The 19,176-nt window shown below is 41.8% G+C and overlaps 1 long non-coding RNA gene across 1 annotated transcript in view; it reads left to right on the top strand.

The window, feature by feature from the left end:
- LOC115847720 (uncharacterized) overlaps nucleotides 1-17,305 on the top strand; it is an 18,624-nt gene extending 1,319 nt beyond the window's left edge. Inside the window, exons 2-3 of the long non-coding RNA XR_009560077.2 lie at nucleotides 12,472-12,562; nucleotides 16,908-17,305. This is a non-coding gene — a long non-coding RNA (uncharacterized lncRNA). The remainder of the gene's footprint in view (nucleotides 1-12,471; nucleotides 12,563-16,907) is intronic.
- Nucleotides 17,306-19,176: the final 1,871 nt, after the last annotated feature.

Consider the following 19,176-nt stretch of genomic DNA (forward strand, 5'->3'; position numbering starts at 1 on the left):
GCTGAGTAATTTCATAGTCTAATGAGTGGGAGGATTATTCCAACTATTTCGAGGAGAGGCGGAGATTTCCAGGAATTGGGCAACTGCCCATTTTTGGGCCTTTTATAGCTGGCCTTAGAACTGTCATGGCGCCTGTGGGTGTGTCATTTAGTTAATGTATTACAGTGAGCCTATAACGAGGCTCAGAGTCTACTGGAAGTCGGGCCTGATCGGTTATAACCAGTTTTTGTCGTATTCTCAACAGCTGTGTCATTCTTCTAAAGGTTGCGCCCTGTCCCCTTCTGGCCTGTCTCAGAAAACGTGTAACCGAGAGGGCAGAGAGGGAGGAGGGGTGGGGGAAGAAAGAAGCAGAAGTAATGGACATTGAGGGCCGTCTGGTTGGGCAGAAAGAGCAACAAGAGGGGAAACGGTTGCAGAGCAGGACAGGTGTGAGGGAAGAGATAGAGAGGAGGGAAGAAACAGGAGAGTGGAGGGGAACAAGAAGAGAGACAGAGAAAGAAATAGGGAGACAGAAACAGAATGAAATGGAAATACCTAGTAGTGCAGGTAGAGAGGGGAAACTGGATCCAGGTGGGTGGTGAGTTGTTTGGATGTGGATGATTAAGTTGTGATAATACTGATTTGTGTCTTTAGAATCTAATACATTTAAAATTTGTTTAAATTGGGGTTTCCCTGGTGGTCCAGTGGTTAAGACTCCATGCTTCCACTGCGGGGGGCACAGGTTCGATCCCTGGCTGGGGAACTAAGATCCTGCATGTGGCACGGTGCAGCCAAAAAAAAAAAAAAAAAAAAATTTTTTTTTTTTTTTTTGTTTAAATTTTGCAGATGAGGATGGGAATTGCAAAGCTGCTGTCTGTAAGGCTTGTGCATTTTGGAATTATTTGTATGCGAAGATAACATTTGCCCACCATGTTCAGCCAGGGGGCAGTGACTTGATTCACTCAGTTGTGAGTCACCCCCTTCCCTTTTCCTGATGTGGAGCAGAGGAGTAGGGAGAGGACAAGTGGGGCAAGAAATGATTGAATCTGTCACCGCATGGTACCTTTGTAAAGGAACAGTTGGAAGTGTTGTTTTTTTTGTGATGGATTTATGTTTTCTTTATCATTTCTTTACACAGCTCGGAATAAATTTTAGTATGTACAATTTGAACTTTCCTGTAAATAATTCTTAACTTCTGGAATAAGCTTTGGTGACCTTCTATAATCAACTCGTGTACTACTTTTCTAAATATGATATATTCTCAAGTTTTTTAAACTTTGACACCGGAATTTTTAGATTTATAAATAATTCACTGGCTTCCCTGGTGTCGCAGTTGTTAAGAATCCGCCTGCCAATGCAGGGGACATGGGTTCGATCCCTGGTCTGGGAAGATCCCACATGCCGCGGAGCAACTAAGCCCCGTGCGCTACAACTACTAAGCCTGCGCTGTAGAGCCCGCGAGCCACAACTACTGAAGCCAGCATGCCTAGAGCCTGTGCTCCGCAGCGAGAGAAGCCACCACAATGAGAAGCCGTTGCTCGCCGCAGCTAGAGAAAGCCTGCGCGCAGCAACAAAGACCCAACGCAGCCAAAAATAAATAAATAAAAAAATTTTTTAAATTTCACAAAATATTTCTTTTTAAAATGTTTCAGGCTTATTCGAGGCCTGCCTGCTTTCTCCTCATTAAGTTATATATAGGAAATGTTCTTTGGTAACTAGTAAATAATTTGACTATTTTGATAAGGACTTGGAAAGATGTCAGTGATCTTCTCTATTAACAGTTAAAACTTAGTTTAACCAGTTAGCTTAATAATAATACATTGAATTCCCTTTTATGTGATCTGTGAAAATCGTGAGCTGTGAGGTGACATGAAGATGTTTCCCTCAGGTCCCTCTTTTTTTTTTTTTTTTGCTGTACGTGCGCCTCTCACTGTTGTGGCCTCTCCCGTTGCAGAGCACAGGCTCTGGACGCGCAGGCTCAGCGGCCATGGCTCACGGGCCCAGCCGCTCCACGGCATGTGGGATCTTCCCGGACCGGGGCATGAACCTGCATTCCCTACATCGGCAGGCGGACTCTCAACCACTGCGCCACCAGGGAAGCCCCCTCAGGTCCTTCTTAATTGTCACTGCAGTTGATGAAGGATGGGCTGGATTGACTTGGAATCTTCCAACAGAGCCCCTGTGTTCATGATGAAGAAGTTTGCTCAGAGCTTATTTCTAAGTTGACCCCTTGCTATGTTTTCCACAGCTATGTTTTTGCAATTCTGTATTTTTAAAGTATTTTACTGTGATTTTTCTGGAAAAGAAGAATTAAATTCTTGGTATCAGTGTGATCAGACCTTGAAAGAAGTTTCCTTTGCTCAGGAACATGAAAGATGGTCCCAGTGTTTTAAATGAGACAGGCGTTAGCAGAAATAGTCTGATAATCCCAGCATCCCTGGCGTATCTGATTCTGATGTTTCCTCTGCCTCTTCCAACTGTAATTGCTGCCTTTGATGTGCCTTGTAATTTTTCTCGTGATAGACATGATGCACTGGGTAAAAGCAGTTGCTGTAAATAGGCCTTTAGTAATGTGATGGTGGGGTGTGGGGGGACGGGAAGCGTTCAGAGTTCAATGAGTGGCTCTCAGTCTTTTAGTGAGCCTATAACTCTGCACTGTGAACTGCATATATAATTCTCATTCTCCCTTTTGTGGGACAGGATGACTAGTATGGTCTGCAGTTGGGTGTTTCCCTCCCAGCAAGTCAGTTAGGTTCAAAACCTCAGTAGGTAAGGCTATGGTTAAATAGTCTTACCTGTGGGCAGGCCTTTTTAAAAAGAACAGTATGCTCAGGTGTATTTCAAAATAGTTCCTTTTTCTCTGTCCCCGCTGGAAGCTCCAGAGTCTTTTTCTCCAGTATTTACTATGAGAACTTGGTTGAGCTCCTGCAGGTGAAACAGTTGCATGGAGAGGCCCACCTATGACTGGGTCCCTTGGAGTTTTTACTTCTTGGACTTGTCTGCTCCGAGCCTCCAGCAATTTGTTAATTTCAGTTCAGGGTTTTTTTCTTGTTTTACTCTGGGACCAGGTTCTGGTGGAGTTTCAACTCATGAGTTTCCACTGCGGTAAATTGTGATTCTTTTTGTCTGCCTCTCTGTCTCTCCAATTATCGGTTCAACTGAAAATTGTTGTTGGCTCTGTGACCTTACTTTTCTTAAAGTTGTTGATTTTTGGTTCGTTAAGCCTTGTGGTTAGAACATAGTTGCAACTTCCAGTCTCCTTTCAAGCAGATTCAAGACACATGGGAAAATTTTACTTTTTTTATATATCTAGGATGTTTAATAGATTACTTTGTATTTTGTCTTTAGTATGGGATATTTAGTATTTCAAGAGGTAAAAATAGGGTTTTCCCTGGTGGCACAGTGATTGAGAGTCCGTCTGCCGATGCAGGGGACACGGGTTCGTGCCCTGGTCCGGGAAGATCCCACATGCCGCGGAGCCTGCGCGTCTGAAGTCTGTGCTCCGCAACAGGAGAGGCCACAGTGGTGAGAGGCCCGCGTACCTCAAAAAAAAAAAAAAAAAAAGGTAAAGATGATAATGTGGTTTATCCTTGTTATAAAGGACTGAGGTTTCTCCATTAAAAATTTATATGTGCTTTCATATAAATTTTTCAGCCTATGTGAATTATATGTTCTATTTAAAATATTTTAAATAATATTTCATTTTACCAGACTTAAGGTTTTATTCATTAACTATTTTCATGGACCTATTCTGAGCAGAAACTGTTACTAGTGCTGGTTAAAATACAGTTTGAAGACAAATTGACATGTCTTCATGGAGTTGCCAGGGAGTTTTTTATTTAAATAATATTTTTTTATTTGTAAAATTTCCATTTTGTCCTTCTTATAAAATTTTGTATTTCTTTAAAATTTCTACCTTTTTAATTTTTTTCACGTATGTTTCTTTGCCACATAGAGCATGGTTTTATAATAGGTGCTTTTAAAATCTTTATCTGATAACTTTATCATCTGAGTCATCCCAGAATCACTGTCTCTCAGTTGCCTTTTCCCTTGAGAATGACTCCTATATTCCTCAGTTTTGGTATGTTAACTGTTGTTTTATTATTTCATGGATGTTGTGAGTTGTGCAGACTCTGGGCTTTGTTATAATCCTCTGAAGAATGTTGATGGTTTGTTTCTGTAGGAGATCGAGTTTATTTTGTTCAGACTGCCAGTTGTGTTTAACGTTTTGTTGCAGTGGCTCAAGTCTCAGTTGTTGTCTCAAAACCTTGGTCATGCTGATTTGGCCTGTCTCCCTTGAGGTTCAGGGATTAGGCTGAGGTTAGGCTGAGATTTTGCAAGTGGTTAAATGTCAGCTGAGTGCTCAAAATTGTTGCTATGCTGATTTGGGTTTGTGCAAAGCACGTGTGGTTCACATGTTAGGCTGGGAGTATTATGGGCTTCTGCACAGAAATGCTGGTGCCTCTTTTCAAGCTTCCTCTCCTCTAGGATTTTCTTCCCATACTCTGGTCTAACCAACTGACTTTGTTCCATTGTTCCCTGGCCAGAAATATCCAAATTTTCTGTCAGAGCTTTAGCTGCACGTGCTACATGCCACTGTGCAAGTGGTGTCTGCCCTTGGTGCAAAACCATGCGGCTGGGCTGCTTCTCCAACTATTGGCTCATTCCCATCGCCTCTCTGCTCTTGTTTACCTTCCAGAGTCCTCATAGTGTTTGTTTTCTTTTGTAATGTATCCAAATTTACTATTGTAATTAGTGAGAGGGATGGGTGCTAGGGGCTTTGATCTCATAGGCAGTATTTTATTAAATACATATTTCCCTTAACAGTGAGACATTAAAGGAGTTGCCACCCGCATTTTGAAAAGTAGTATGTTTGTAGCATTTCTGAAGGTGTCCGATGAGTCCCTGAATGGTATAGGCTTCTGAACCAGTGTTGGATTCAGCACTAAACTGAACCCACATGGTAATTAATTGGCACCAATTAGGTAAGCGTGCTTTATGGCTGCCCAGCTGCTTGGCAAGAAAATAAGATTGGGAAATCAACTATCATCTTTGCTATTTAAAATCAGCCATATCCATTATTTTTGAATTTGAGCATCTGCTCTCTCTTCTGAAAATTGAACGAACACATCTGTCTTAGTAAGCTGGTAGATTTAAACAACAAAAAGGTTTCTGATAAACATTTAAAAACAAATCCTATTGCTGCTACAGCTCTATCAGGTACTCACATGCAACTCACTTTTTTTTTTTTTTTTTTTTTGGGAACGCGGGCCTCTCACTGCTGTGGCCTCTCCCGTTGTGGAGCACAGGCTCCGGACGCGCAGGCGCAGCGGCCATGGCTCACGGGCCCAGCCGCTTCGCGGCATGTGGGATCTTCCCGGACCAGGGCACGAACCCGTGTCCCCTGCATCGGCAGGCGGACTCTCAACCACTGCGCCACCAGGGAAGCCCACAACTCACTTTTAAACTGGAAAATAATTTAACTCAAATTATACACACTTTTATGCTTTAGTAGCTTGTTGCTAAGAGGGGACGAAAGATAATAGTTATCTATTAGTTGAGTGCTTAATCTTTATGTGGTAACTGCCACGGTCAAATCCAAATTAATGATTAGGTTTCCAAAGAAAATGTTTTTATTTTCTTGCTGATGGCAGTCAGTCTGGCATCCTATATATGGACCCTGTTGCTAAACATTTTGAGCCAGGAAAATATTTTAAAACACACAGCAGTAGAACTTACTATTGATTGAATTATTCATATATATTCCCAAGATGAAGATGGGGAGAAAATCATGGCATCAATAAATACAGGATACAGTTCTATTTTAGTCATCCTCTGAAGATCATCCTGCAAGTCTGTAACAATTCTCTTATTAATTCTCTCTTTATTTGTATGTTATATCCCTTGTGTTAGGTAGGTAGATGTGTAATTGATTTTAATTTAATGTTATAACACTACATTGACTTCTCTATTTTTCTAATTCTGAGAACTTTATTTTTGTTATAGTTTCTTGAAGCTCATGGTCTGAAATTGAATACATTGTGTATAAAAGTTTTTATAATTGTTAGAATCAAAATGGCATTTGCCATTTTATTACCTAGAATATAATGATGAAATAGAGGAATTGTTTTTCCTATGAAAATGACACTATTCTCATAAAAGAAACTTCAAAAATAGACTTAATAGTTACATATAAAAGCAAATTGAGAGTAAGATGTTTCTAACTTTTGACCTTTTGATGAATTCTTTTCTTCCAAAAATATCGCTGTTGGTTATTTCATAAAGAAATTAAATAGTATTAAGAGGAAAGTATTTTCATGTAGAAAAATAACTAGGTCTCTAGGCTCCTGTATGAGGTTGCTAGGGCTGCTGCAACAAAGTTCCACAAACTGAGTCTCTCAAACAACAGAAATGTATTGCATTACAGTTGAGGAGAAATCGGAGATGAGGGTGTCAGCCTGGTTGGTCGCTTCTGAGGTCTGCGAGGGACACTCTGTTACTTGCCTCTCTCCTAGCTTCTGGTGGTTTCCTGATGGTCACTGTCATTCCTTGGCATAGTTATTTTTCTGCCTAAGAAGAATCTTCATCTTCACATGGCATTTTCCCTGTGTGTGTCTCTGTGTCCAAATTTCCTTTTCTTACAAGGATGCCAGTCATATTGGATTAGCATACTCACTAATGACCTCATTTAAACTTGATCATCTCTATGAAGACCTGTCTCCAATAAGGTCACATTCTGAGGTACTAGGAGTTTGGACTCCAGCATATCTTTTCTGAGGAGAAACAGTCCAACCCATAATAGCATCCAGAATCAGGAAGTGATTGGAGCTGGAGATTTACTTATTAATCATTCCCTTGCTTTGGCATGTTTATGTAATTTCCAAGAATATAACAACCCACTTCTGTTTCTTCCTTTCTATTCAATTCCTGCCTGTTTTAGGGAGAAGAAATACACTGATGAAAATTTAATAAAGCAAATTATTTAATTCTGTAAGGGCTTATTTCAGTATAACAATAACTCATTCATTTTCTCTTTCATTCACATAAATATTTTTGAGTACTCTGGGAAAACAGACTTTCATTTTATTAGGAAGAATTCAGAGGGTTCTGCCCTCTTGTGGGTTGAGTGTCTCTGGACTTGTACAAATTAAGAAGTTGTCTAAGCATTAAAAAAAAAAAACACCAAGCTGGAATTTTCTAATTGTTGCACTTCTCCAAAAAAATGTCCCTTTCATTATTGTGATTAAATAAATAAATAAATGGGACAGGTGATAAGGACAAACTGTGTCCACTGGCCCTTCAGGTGACCTTTTCAGAATTCAGTTCCACCTGGTCTGTTCTGTAAACTCAGACCTTCTCAGGAATGTCTCCCCTCTAGGCCTCAAGGAGATGAGATGAGATGACAGACTAGACCAGAAATTCTTGGTCTGAGCAACAGTGACCCCTGAAAAGATTGGCCAAGTTGTGTGTGTGTCCGTATGTGGCGGTTCTTGGAAAGAGTGTGCAGTTGTAATTAGAATTTTTTAAATGGGTCCCAGCCCTCCCAGAATGAAAAACAAAAGTGTTAGGATGGAGGCCGGAAGCTAGGCTCCGAGTCAGAGAGCCCGTAGTCAGTCACCCTTCTCTGCATTAAGTGTAAACCTAAAGGGAGTTTATGTCGGTCCTGGCACTCAGACCTCCAATGGCCTCCATTTGTCTTCAGGACAAAATCCCGACTCCTCCCTGTGGCTGCTCAGCCCTGTGTCATCCTCAGGGCCCTGCCAGTGTCCCCAGCCTCATCCTGGGAGCTTTTCTCATGGTTCACTGTGCCCCAGTCATACTCACCTGTTCTCTGTTTCCAAACACCAACACCTTTTCTGTGTCAGATCTTAGTTCCTGTTCTTACCTTTGGCCTTGAAGTCACCATGGCTCAGGCCCCTTGTGCTCCTTCAGGTCTAGGCTCAGGGAGGTCTCCCCATCCCCTGCTGACAATCTCTGTCAGGTTACCCAGGTTTTACTGCCTCTGTATCAATTGTCATCAACAGAAATGCCCTTCTCCATTATTATTTTGAGTCTTTCCCGTTTTCCCTCCATTGAAGTGCACACAGCGTTCCTCTTTTTCCCAGGATGACTGCAGTACATCACTTTGAGAATGTGTTTAGATGCTAGGACTGTGGGTTGGGTTGGGCTGAGTAATCCTCAGGGAAGACCAAGGGACTTGAACAAGTGATGATGATGGTTTGCATATTTGTTCTGGAAATTTGAACTTTTTAAAAAAAATTATTTTCCATCATGGTTTATCATAGGATATTGAGTACAGTTCCCTGTGTTATACAGTAGGACCTTATTGTTTATCCATTCTATATATAAAAGCTTACCTCTGCTAACCCCAACCTCCCACTCCATCCCTCCGCTAATCCCCTCCACCTTGGCAACTGCAAGTCTGTTCTCTATGTCCATGAGTCTGTTTCTGTTTTTGTAGATAGGTTCATTTGTGTCATGTTTTAGATTCCACATATAAGTGGTATCATATGGTATTTATCTTTGTCTTTCTGATTTACTTCACTTTGTATGATAATGTCTAGTTGCAACCATGTTGCTGCAGATGGCATTATTGTGTTCTTTTTTGTGGCTGAGTAGTATTCCATTGTATATATGTACCACGTCTTCTTTATCCATTCATCTGTCGGTGGACATTTAGGTCGTTTCCATGTCTTGGCTATAGTGAATAGTGCTGCTATGAACATAGAGGTGCATGTATCTTTTTGAATTATAGTTTTGTCTGGATATATGCCCAGGGGTGGGATTGCTGGATCATATGGTAATTCTTTTTGGAAATTTCAACTTTAATTATCCGCTGTGGCTGCTTATTACTCAAAATAAGAACAAAACGATTTAGAGAACCCTAGTAAGCACTTTAGACCGGTACCCGCAGGCAGTGTGCTGAGGTGTCCTCACGTGTCGTCCGCTGTGTCATTGATCCACTATAGTTCTCAGGTCTTCCAGGCTCTAAACATCCAGGGACCAATTGCCACCTTGACAAGAGGTTTTTGCCTTCCAGCAGTTCATCTGTTCAGAGTCGGGGATACTGATTTCACTGTGTTAAAGGCAGGCAGAAAGTCAGGAACGTAAGGGGGCGTGAAGGAGGCCCCTCGTAGAGCTAGGGTATCTTGCAGTTAGCTGTGCGTGGGGAGATCAGGACACAGTGGGACCTGGGGACCCTCTCTCTTGGAGACTTCCTCACTGAACTCAGTAGCCTTTGTGACTGGACTCTATATCATCCCCAGTTGCTGGCAAGTTTTCCCAGGAGGGCCAACTTCTTGATATTCATACAGAATGCCTAGCGTCCTTTGGGTGGCAGCATTCCTACTGTGATGTCTGTGCCCAGAAGCCTCTGTGCCTTTTAGCCCTATTTGCTCAGCCGTGCCCTTAGGAGAGGTAGTAAAATGGGGGAAGTGGAGGGGTCTGCAGGAGGGGTATGGCAGCAGGTGTGGTCAAACAGAAGAGCCCAGTGCATGCTGCGTGCTCCTGTTCTTTGTGGGATCAGTGGGTGTGCGGAATGTTGGGAAGGCATGTCTCAGTTCTGGCTGGAGCATCTGCAAGTGGGTTTATGGGTGGTGGTGGGCTGCATGGAATGGTTTGGGGTGCCCTGGTGTCAACTCAGGTTGCCTGGGACACACGTGCTGAAACGGCTTTGCATGTACTGGTTTTAATTGGGTAAGTCATGATCACAGCTGAGGAGGAATGTAAGGCGTGGAAATAGGCAGAGGGAAATAAATATCGTGCTAGTCCCGAGGTGCTGGATCTACAGGGTGCCCCCCAGCATCCACTCCACACGCTGACTTTTGTTGGGATTTTTGGAGGGCAAGCGTCATCATCATGCAACCCATGGAGTAATATAGGGAAAGTCTCAGAAATCATTTTCTGGGTTACTTTTGGTATTTTTGAGTATTTTGGGTTGCAAGTGAAGAAACTTTTAGATGTACTTTGAAAGATACAAAAGAGAAGTTGGAGTGTTTCCTTGGAAGATGTATGTTCTCATTGAGGCATGTGCATCGTTGGAGACATCTTGCTTTTATTATTAGATTTGGAGATGACATTGTTTGGGCTAGGGGCACTGTGAATTAAAGTATTAGTGTCCTGGGACTTCCCTGGTTCCAAGGCACAGTGGTTCAGAATCCGCCTGCCAATGCAGGGGACACGGGTCGAGCCCTGGTCCAGGAAGATCCCACGTGCTGCGGAGCAACTAAGCCCGTGCGCCACAACTACTGAGCCTGAGTGCCACAACTACTGAAGCCCGCGCACCTAGAGCCCGTGCTCCACAACAAGAGAAGCCACCGCAATGAGAAGCCTGTGCATCGCAGTAAAGAGTAGCCCCCGGGGCTTCCCTGGTGGCGCAATGGTTGAGAATCTGCCTGCCGATGCAGGGGGACACGGGTTCGTGCCCCAGTCCGGGAAGATCCCACATGCCGCGGAGCGGCTAGGCCTGTGAGCCATGGCCACTGAGCCTGCGCGTCTGAATCCTGTGCTCCGCAACAGGAAAGGCCACAACAGTGAGAGGCCCGTGTACCACAAAAAACAAACAAACAAAAAACCCCGCTTTCTGCAACTAGAGAAAGCCTGCGGGCAGCAACGAAGACCCAACACAGCCAAAAATAAATTAATTAATTTAAAAAAATAATGCTTTATATTAAAATATAGTGTCTTGGGTCTAGAGGGTCCTTAGGTGTCTTCATATATATTATTCCAGCATGAATGCACAGTTATTAGAGGTTGGAATGTTTTCTGGTATTTTATAGCAGGATAGGAGGGGGATATTATCGGGTACATGGAGAGTGTGTTGGACCTCATGAGAATTTGTAAGTTTGAGTCCAGAAGGGAAATTATGAGTACTAAGCTTCAAATGGCAGGAGGTTTTCGTTAGGGAGGTCTTGTTATGTATGGGTCTATGGGCACAACTTAACAGGAGACAAAGTCCTGTGATGTAGGGAAAGATTCTTCCAAGAATCACAGGGCAGGAACACCACAGTGATCTGCGGTCCAGAGGCTCATCCTTGGGAAGCTGTATGAGACTTTCTTGTTGCCAGGCCAGTGCTGGTTACTCTATTATCCTCTCCCTTTCTGTCCCAAAACATGCAGACACACACGCACGCACACACAATACAGAGAACAGGGAACCCTTGTGCACTGATGGTGGGAATGTAAATGGTACGACTATCATGGAAAACGACGTGGAGGTTCCTCAGTAAATTAAAAAAAGAACAGGCACACAGTCTATCTAAGACTGTTCTGGCTAGATAGCTAATGAAACAAAACTGCTCTTCTGAGGGAGATACCTGCACTCCTGTGAGCAGCACTGCATCATTCGCCACAGCCAAGATGTGGAAAGAACCAAAATGTCTGTTGACGAAAGAATGGATAAGGAAAGTGTGTGTGTGTGTGTGTGTGTGTGTGTACACAAATGTTATTCAGCCATAAAAATGAAGGATTTTGCCATTTATTACAAAATAAATGAACCTAGAGAACACGCTAGTGAAATAAGCCTCACAGAGAAAGATATTCTTTGTGGAAACTAGAATTGTCAAGCTCATAGAAACAGAATAGCAAGGTTGTTTTGTTACCAGGAGCTGGGTGGTGGGGAAAATGGGGAGATGTTGGTCGTAGGGTACAAACTCGTAGGTATAAAATGAATAAGTTCTGGGGATCTAATATACATCATGCTGACTATAGTTATCCATACTGTGTTTCTATATACTTGAAATTTGCTGAGGGAGTATCACTTAAGTGTTCTCACTACGCAGACACAAAACGGTAATTGTGAGTTGATGGAAGTGTAAATTACTTGATGGTGATAATTATTTCACAGTGTATACATCTGTCAAATAATCACATTGTACACCTTATATGTGCACCATTTTTATTCGTCAGTTACACCTCGATTAAGCTGGAAAAGGAAAAGAAGGTGTGTTGGGCTTTCCTCTGAGTGGTGCTCAACCCAGGCTTCCCATTAGATCAGTGAGGCATTTTGCATATACATGTTTTGTGCCCCCGACCAAAGATTCCCCTTTAAATAGCTGCGGTGAGGCCCAGCCTCAGTAATATTTAAGGTGCCCCAGATGGCTCTAATCTGGATCCGTCACTGAGCATCGTGACTCTGAGTCCCCCCGTTCCTGAGGGCTGAGATCTGGGCTGAGGGTGAGGGCTCTGCTCTGCGTGGGGATGGATCAGGGCTGGTCTGTGACCTGCAGGGGATCGTCGGGTCCAGCTGAGGTGCCCGCTGCTGCTGGGTACGTGAGGGCCTCACCAGGAGGGGAGCGAGATCTGAAGGAAAGGGTGGGAAAACTCACCTGTTAGACTCTATGTGGGAGTTTACTGTCCTGAGTCCCTCCTGGGACAGTGGGCAGCAGAGGACCGTCTGTTCCCCGTGCTGAGGGCTTCCCTGTGTGTGTGGTGGTGACTCAGGAAGGGGGTGTGTTGATTCCAAGCATTAAACAGCCTGTTTCCAACTTTCAGGATAGACCTCTAAAGACTCCTATTGCTTGAGGAGGAAGCCCGGAAGAGGAGGGAGAGGAAAGAAAAGGAGTCAGAAATGGCTCTTTCTCAGGTAAAGTCATATTCTCAGTTGTTTCTTCTGTCTGTCCTTCCTGAAATGCCCTTCTTTGGACTCGCTAATCTCTGACTCTGAAGTATCCTGCCTGACACCTGTACGTTCATACTCACCCGGGTCCTTCCCTCAGGGCCTGTCATCTCCACTTAGATCCTATCTCCCCATGACTCAGTGACCTGGAACTTGTGAGGAGTCCCCACTGGGCAGGGCTTCACATCCATGGATTGGAGATGTGGTGTCAGTGCTACTGGGCAGCAAGGATTTCTTAGGGCGCCATCAGGATGCACTGTCTGCTCTCTGTAAACCGGGATAAAGAAGCTGCACATGGAAGTGATGGTATTAATATGCACAACACCTGGTAAGTGCTAGAAAAGAGACCAGTAAGTAGAAATTTGCTCTGACTTCTTCTAATGCAGTTGAATTTAAATGAGTGAGTCACTGACTTCAAAGTCTTCATGATTGAGAATGGAATGGAAAGTTCAGGAACATCAGTGATAGAGGGTGTTTTATTCCATCACTGATTTTAGAAATTCTTTAAATCACTTGGATCACCTCCGTTCTTCAGAGGTTTTCTTTTCACTGTGTTGATTGCCTCCTCTGACACAAAGAAGTTTCTGCGTTTGATGCAGGTAAGGTTCCAGTTTCATTCTTTTGCTGGTAGATACCTGGTTTCCCAGCACCATTTGTTAGACTGTCCTTTCCCCTTATTGTAGTCTTGGTACCCTTGTCAATACATTTTAAGGGACTTCCCTGGTGGCACAGTGGTTAAGAATCCGCCTGCCAATACACGGGACACAGGTTCGAGCCCTGGTCCAGGAAGATCCCACATGCTGCGGAGCAACTAAGCCTGTGCGCCACAATTAATGGGCCTGCACTCTAGAGCCTGCGAGCCACAGTTGCTGAGCCTGTGTGCCACAATTACTGAGCCCGTGTGCCTAGAGCCCGTGCTCCGCAACAAGAGAAGCCACCACAATGAGAAGCCCGTGCACCGCAACGAAGAGTAGCCCCTGCTTCCCACACCTAGAGAAAGCCTGCGTGCAACAACAAAGACCCAACACAGCCAAAAATAAATAAATTTTATATATATATATATTTAAATACACTTTACATATATTCCAAGAATTATTTCTGAGTTAATCTGTTCCATTGGTTTAAGTATCTGTGTTTATGCCAATACCACACCATCTTTTTTTTTTTTTGGTCAAGCCTTGCTGCTTGTAGGATCTTAGTTCCCCGACCAGGGATGGAACCCAGGCCCTCCGCAGTGAGAGTGAGTCCTAACCACTGAACCGCCAGATGAGCCCCAATACCACACCATTCTTGATTACTTTGTTTGTACTATGTTTTGAAATCTAAAGGAGGGTGGCCTCCATCTTCTTTTTCAAGAATATTTTGGCTATTTGGGGTCCCTTGAGATTCCCTATCAGTTTTACCATGTTTTCTTCTATCTCTGCAAAAATTGCCATTGGAATTTTGATAGGGATTCCACTGAATCTATAAAACATTTAGGATTTTCTGGGTATTTTAAGTCTTCCAATCCATGAGTATAGGATGTCTTTCTATTTATTTGTATCATCTTAGATTTCTTTTAGCAACATTTAGTAGTTTTCAGTGTGCAAGTCTTTTACCTCCTTGGCTAATCTGTTCCTAAGTATTTAATTCTTTTTGATGCTATAGAAATAGGATTGTTTTCTAATTTTCATTTGACTTTGTGCATTGTGTATAGAAGTACAACTGATTTTTGCATGTTGTCATATCCTGCAACTTTTCTAAAATTGTTTTTTGATGTAGCAGTTTTCTTGTGGAATCTTTACAGTTTTACAGTTTTATAAACCTCATCATCTACTAAAAAAGATAATTTTACTTTTTTGATTTTTTTTTTTTCTTTGGTCTAATTACTCTGGCTAAGGCTTTCAGTACTTTTTTGGACAGTAGCGCAGAGAGTGCATCCTTGACTCCTTCCTGATCTGAGAGGGAAAGCTTTCACTCTTTCACCATTGAGCATGTGTTGATCACTGTGTTCTTTTCATATATGGCATTTCTTATGTTGAGATAGTTTACTGTTCCTAGTTTGTTGAGGTTTTTATCCTGAAAGGTTGTTGAATTTTGTCAAATGCTTTTTTCTGCAGTTGAGATGATCATGGGTTGATTTATTCTGTTAATGTGGTGCACTGCATTAATTGATTTCTGTATGTTGAATCATCCTTGCCTTATAAATTCCACTTGGTCATGATGTAAAATTGTTTTAATTTGCTGTGAATTTGGTTTGCTAGTATTTTGTTAATGATATTCTTATCAGTATTCATCGGGGATATTAGTTTGCAGTTTTCCTTCCTTCTTGTGTTTTTCTCTGAGTTTGGTATCAGAATCACGCCAGCTCCATAGAACAAGTTTGCCAGTGTTCCTTCTTCAACTCTTCAGAAGATCTTTATTAGGATATGAGGTAATTCTTCCGTAAATATTTGGCAAAATTCTGCAATTAAGCCATCTGATCCTAGGTTTTTCTTTGAAGTTTTTGATTACTGCTTGAATCTCTTCAGTTATATTTCTGTTCAGACTTTTTCTCAGTGATTAGGGCTTAGTAGGTTATATGTTTCTGAGAATTTTCCTCTGTCTTCTATATTATGTCATTTTTTGGCCTATTATTGTATATCGTACTCGCTTATAATCCTGTAAAAAATTTCTGTGACATCAGTTGCAATCTCTCCCCTTTTATATCTGTTTTTAGTTATTTGAATCTTGTTTTTTTCATAGTGTAGCTAAAAGTTTGTAAATTTTGTCAAAACACCAACTCTTGGTTTGTTAGTTTATATATTTCTATTTTCTATTTCATTTATTTGTGATCTCATCTTTCTGATTTACCTCTTCTTCTAAATTTGGGTTTAGTTTTTTTCTTCTTTTTCTGTTTCCTTTAGGTGTAAAAATAGATTTCTGATTTGAGATCTTTTCTTTATTATAAGCATTTTTCAGTGTAGCTTTCACTGTATCTTATAAATTTTGGTATGTTTTATTTTTATTTTCTTCCAGCTATTTTAAAAATTCCTTTGTGATTTCTTCTTTGGCCCATTGGTTTTTGGCTTTTTTCCCCACATTTTTGGTGTTTTTTTTCGCCATCTGCTTATTTGTATTTTCATTTAATTGTGGTTAGATAAGATACTTTTATGACCTCAGTCTTCTTAAATTTAAGATTTAGTTTGTGCCCCAACATGTGGTCTGTTATGGAGAATGTTCCGTGGATAGTTGGGAAGAATGTCTTTTCTGCTGTTGTTGGGTGGTTGTGATGTGTACGTGTCTGTTACGTCCAGTCAGTCTGTAGTGTTACTGATGTCCTCTGTTTCCTTATTGATCTTCTGTATGGTTCCGTCCATAAATAAAACTGGAGTCTTATAATGTCATACTATTACTGTGCTGCTGTCCATTTCTCTCTTCATTTCTGTTAATTTTTACTGCACGTCTTTGGGAGCTCTAATGTTAGATGTGTGTGCGTGTGTGTGTGTGTATTTATAATGGTTGAATCTTCTTATTGAATCGACCATTTTTAATTATATAATATCCTTTGTCCCTTGTGTCAGTTTTTGTTTTTAGTTTGTCTCACATTATGTAGCCACCTTTACTCTCTGTGGATAGAATATCTTCTTCCATCCTTTTAGCCTATACGTGTCCTTAGATTTGTGAATTGTAACAGTTCCAATTCTTTGACGCTCTTTAGCTTCAATTCCAGATCCCAGCCACCTGAGTTCAGCTGTTTGCTGTGTCATTTCTTATCTGTTGACCTGAGTCGAGTTTCTCAGAGTGTCTCTGACCGTTTCCTCCTCTGTACGATGGGAACACATCTTTCTCTAATGAGTTATTCTGTTGATAACAAGTTAATACATGTAACATTTAGAGTACTGCTTATCATATAGGAAGTACTCAGACCCTTTTAGTCATTGTGGTTGTTATTGATCATAATTTAAGATTCTGACCTTTCTTTAAATCCACTCTGGACTTTGTCATCTCTGAAAACACCACTCATAATGTAGCTCATCTAGATATTGAATATCTCAGTGTGTAGAACATAGTATCTGTAGAGACAGTCTGGTGTTCAGTTTTATTTGTGTGTATTCCATGTATTGTCGACAAACATGAAAAAATCCACATTGTTTGGAAGATATCATACTCTCTTGCATAAAACATAAGATGTTAAAATTAGAGACACATAATTTGCTCCAAATACCTTTACATAGCTTTGCCATTTACATATTTCAACCAGATCGATTGTTACACCTGTCTCCCCTTCTCACATTGTGTAAAAATAAGGACTCTCCTCATGGCCCCTTGGTGAACTGTGTTTTCATTTCAGGCACCGTTGACCTTCAAGGATGTGGCCGTAGGATTCACTCAGGAGCGGGAACGCCTGGACCCTGCTCAGAGGGCCTTGTATAGGGACGTGATGGAGGAGACCTCCAGGAACCTGCTCTCTGTGGGTGAGGATAACTTCCCTCCCTCTAGAAGTTGGGATCTGCTCTTGGATATCTTTGCATTTTTCCTGTGTGCCTCTTGGGAGCCCCTGTTTTGCTTGACTGATCTGAAATCCCTGTTGACTTGGACATGAAATGCTTCAGGATGTGCAGTGTCAGTAGTTTAAACTGTCCTTTTCTTCAGGTGATCTGCCCATTTCATGATACGTCGAGGGTTGTTCCAGAGCTTGAGTATTTATAAAGCACAATGGGAAACTTTTAAAATACCCAATTTCCTGTGTTTTCTACCCCTGTGCTTTAGATTCAGTAGTTCTAGGAAGAGAGCTAGGTGTCTGCGTATTACACTGTTCCCTCTGCGTTCAAAAGGAGGCGGTGGATGAATTTGTGAAATGTTTTTGCAGACCCACCTGTAATGTCTTTACTACCCAGCTGAACAAAGAGCTGGGATTCTGGAAGAGCCACAGCACTTCACATTTCTTATTTCTAATAAGCAGGAATTTCTCTTTCTGATCTGAATATTATCTCCATCTTGAAGCAAGAGAATGAGCCCTGGACTGTCAAGAGTGACATGAAAGTATCAGAAAACCTAGAGTGGGAAAGTAGCAGAAGTGTGAACACAGGTCAGATGTCAGAAGGGCATTGGGAAACTCTCCCATTGTTGGGAGAGTTCTCTGGGAAAACAAAAGTTTATTTCTTGTGAACTCTCAGAGGAAATTTTTCTCTGCAACTTATCACTCTGTGCTTCAACGTGTGAAATTTACCCCCTCACCTTCCAGTGGTGCTGCAGCTGCAACGAAGATAAAGTCAGTCTTTATATCTTGATCCACAGCACTTTGTTATATGCCTTCTGTGAACTCGGTCTTTCTTGACTTTAAGAGGCATGAGGCGGGCTGTTTTAAAGGGGTCTCTTGCCCCTTCATCTCTCCTTCGGGTCTTGATTCCACTGGATGCTCAGTTCTTAGTCTGTAGAGATAAGAGTTGATGCCTCCGGAGTCCAAGCCTTGAACCTATGTCAGTTTAATCCCAATTTGATGTTCTGAGAAGATGTAATCAACAGATAGTAACAGATAGTAAACACTGGCTGTTCTTTAATTCCATCTGGACCTCATAACCTACATGGAGCTGTCTGAAGCCCTGTCTGCTTAGTTAGATTTCCCATCCATTTCTTCCATCCTGCTTTTGCCGCATACTTCAGTGATGCGAGTGGCGGCCAGGTTGACTGAACCTTACGTAATTGTTACTTAGGAAAACTGTAAGGACCATGGACAGACGTCCTCTCTTTGATCCCCAGTCCTACAAGAGGAGCATATGTGAACCTTTTCAGGCTCTTAGCTTGGCGTCTGTGGGTAGAGAACATGGTCCCATCTCAAGATCCTATCATATCTGACCCCCGTATCTTATAGTTTTTTCTCTCTTGGAGTGCTCTTCCTAGTTGGGTAATGTAGACACTTCCTGATTTCATATGTTCTTTAAGTTTGCTTGATTTGACTCTAAAACTTGCTTCTGAAATAGATATTCCTAGGGTCTGAAATTTTGTCCAGCTTTTTACTGTGATAATCCACTTTTAGTTCGTGGACAACTTCTGGTGGACTCTGTGGAGTGGGTTTATTGGCAACAGAAAGTTTTTATGGAGAGTACTTTCCCTCATATGTTGCAGTATTCTCTAGCTGCATACAAAACCACCACTTGAAGCTGCTTACTGGAGTGGACAGCATGTTCTACAATGTGAGATGGAAAGTATCATGAGAGCCTAACTGATAAGTCTTTCCAGGTTTTTATTCTGGTTAAGGAGTGTCACAGAAGCATGTCTCAAGGGCACTGTGACAATGTTGCTTGCACATACTAATGACCATCCTTTATGAACTTCAGTAAATGGTATAGGAATTTCTCCTACGAATAACATTGCCCAGGTTCTCGTCCTCATATCTGTGAGGCTGTTGACTAAACTGTTGTTCACGCTACATATTTTGTCACCTGTGTGTGCCTTTATTCATTCTACCTCAACACCTAATTTTGAAGCATGTTAATAAAAGCTTATGAACTGGTGTGATACCTTCAATGATAAGCTATAGTTTGTTTTGTTTAAGGCACTGCTACTTTCATTTTGTACATTTCTGTGCATTATGTATGGTCTTGATTTTTGTTTATTTA

The sequence above is a fragment of the Globicephala melas genome, chromosome 19, assembly GCF_963455315.2.
Source record: "Globicephala melas chromosome 19, mGloMel1.2, whole genome shotgun sequence".
Classification (NCBI taxonomy): domain Eukaryota; kingdom Metazoa; phylum Chordata; class Mammalia; order Artiodactyla; family Delphinidae; genus Globicephala; species Globicephala melas.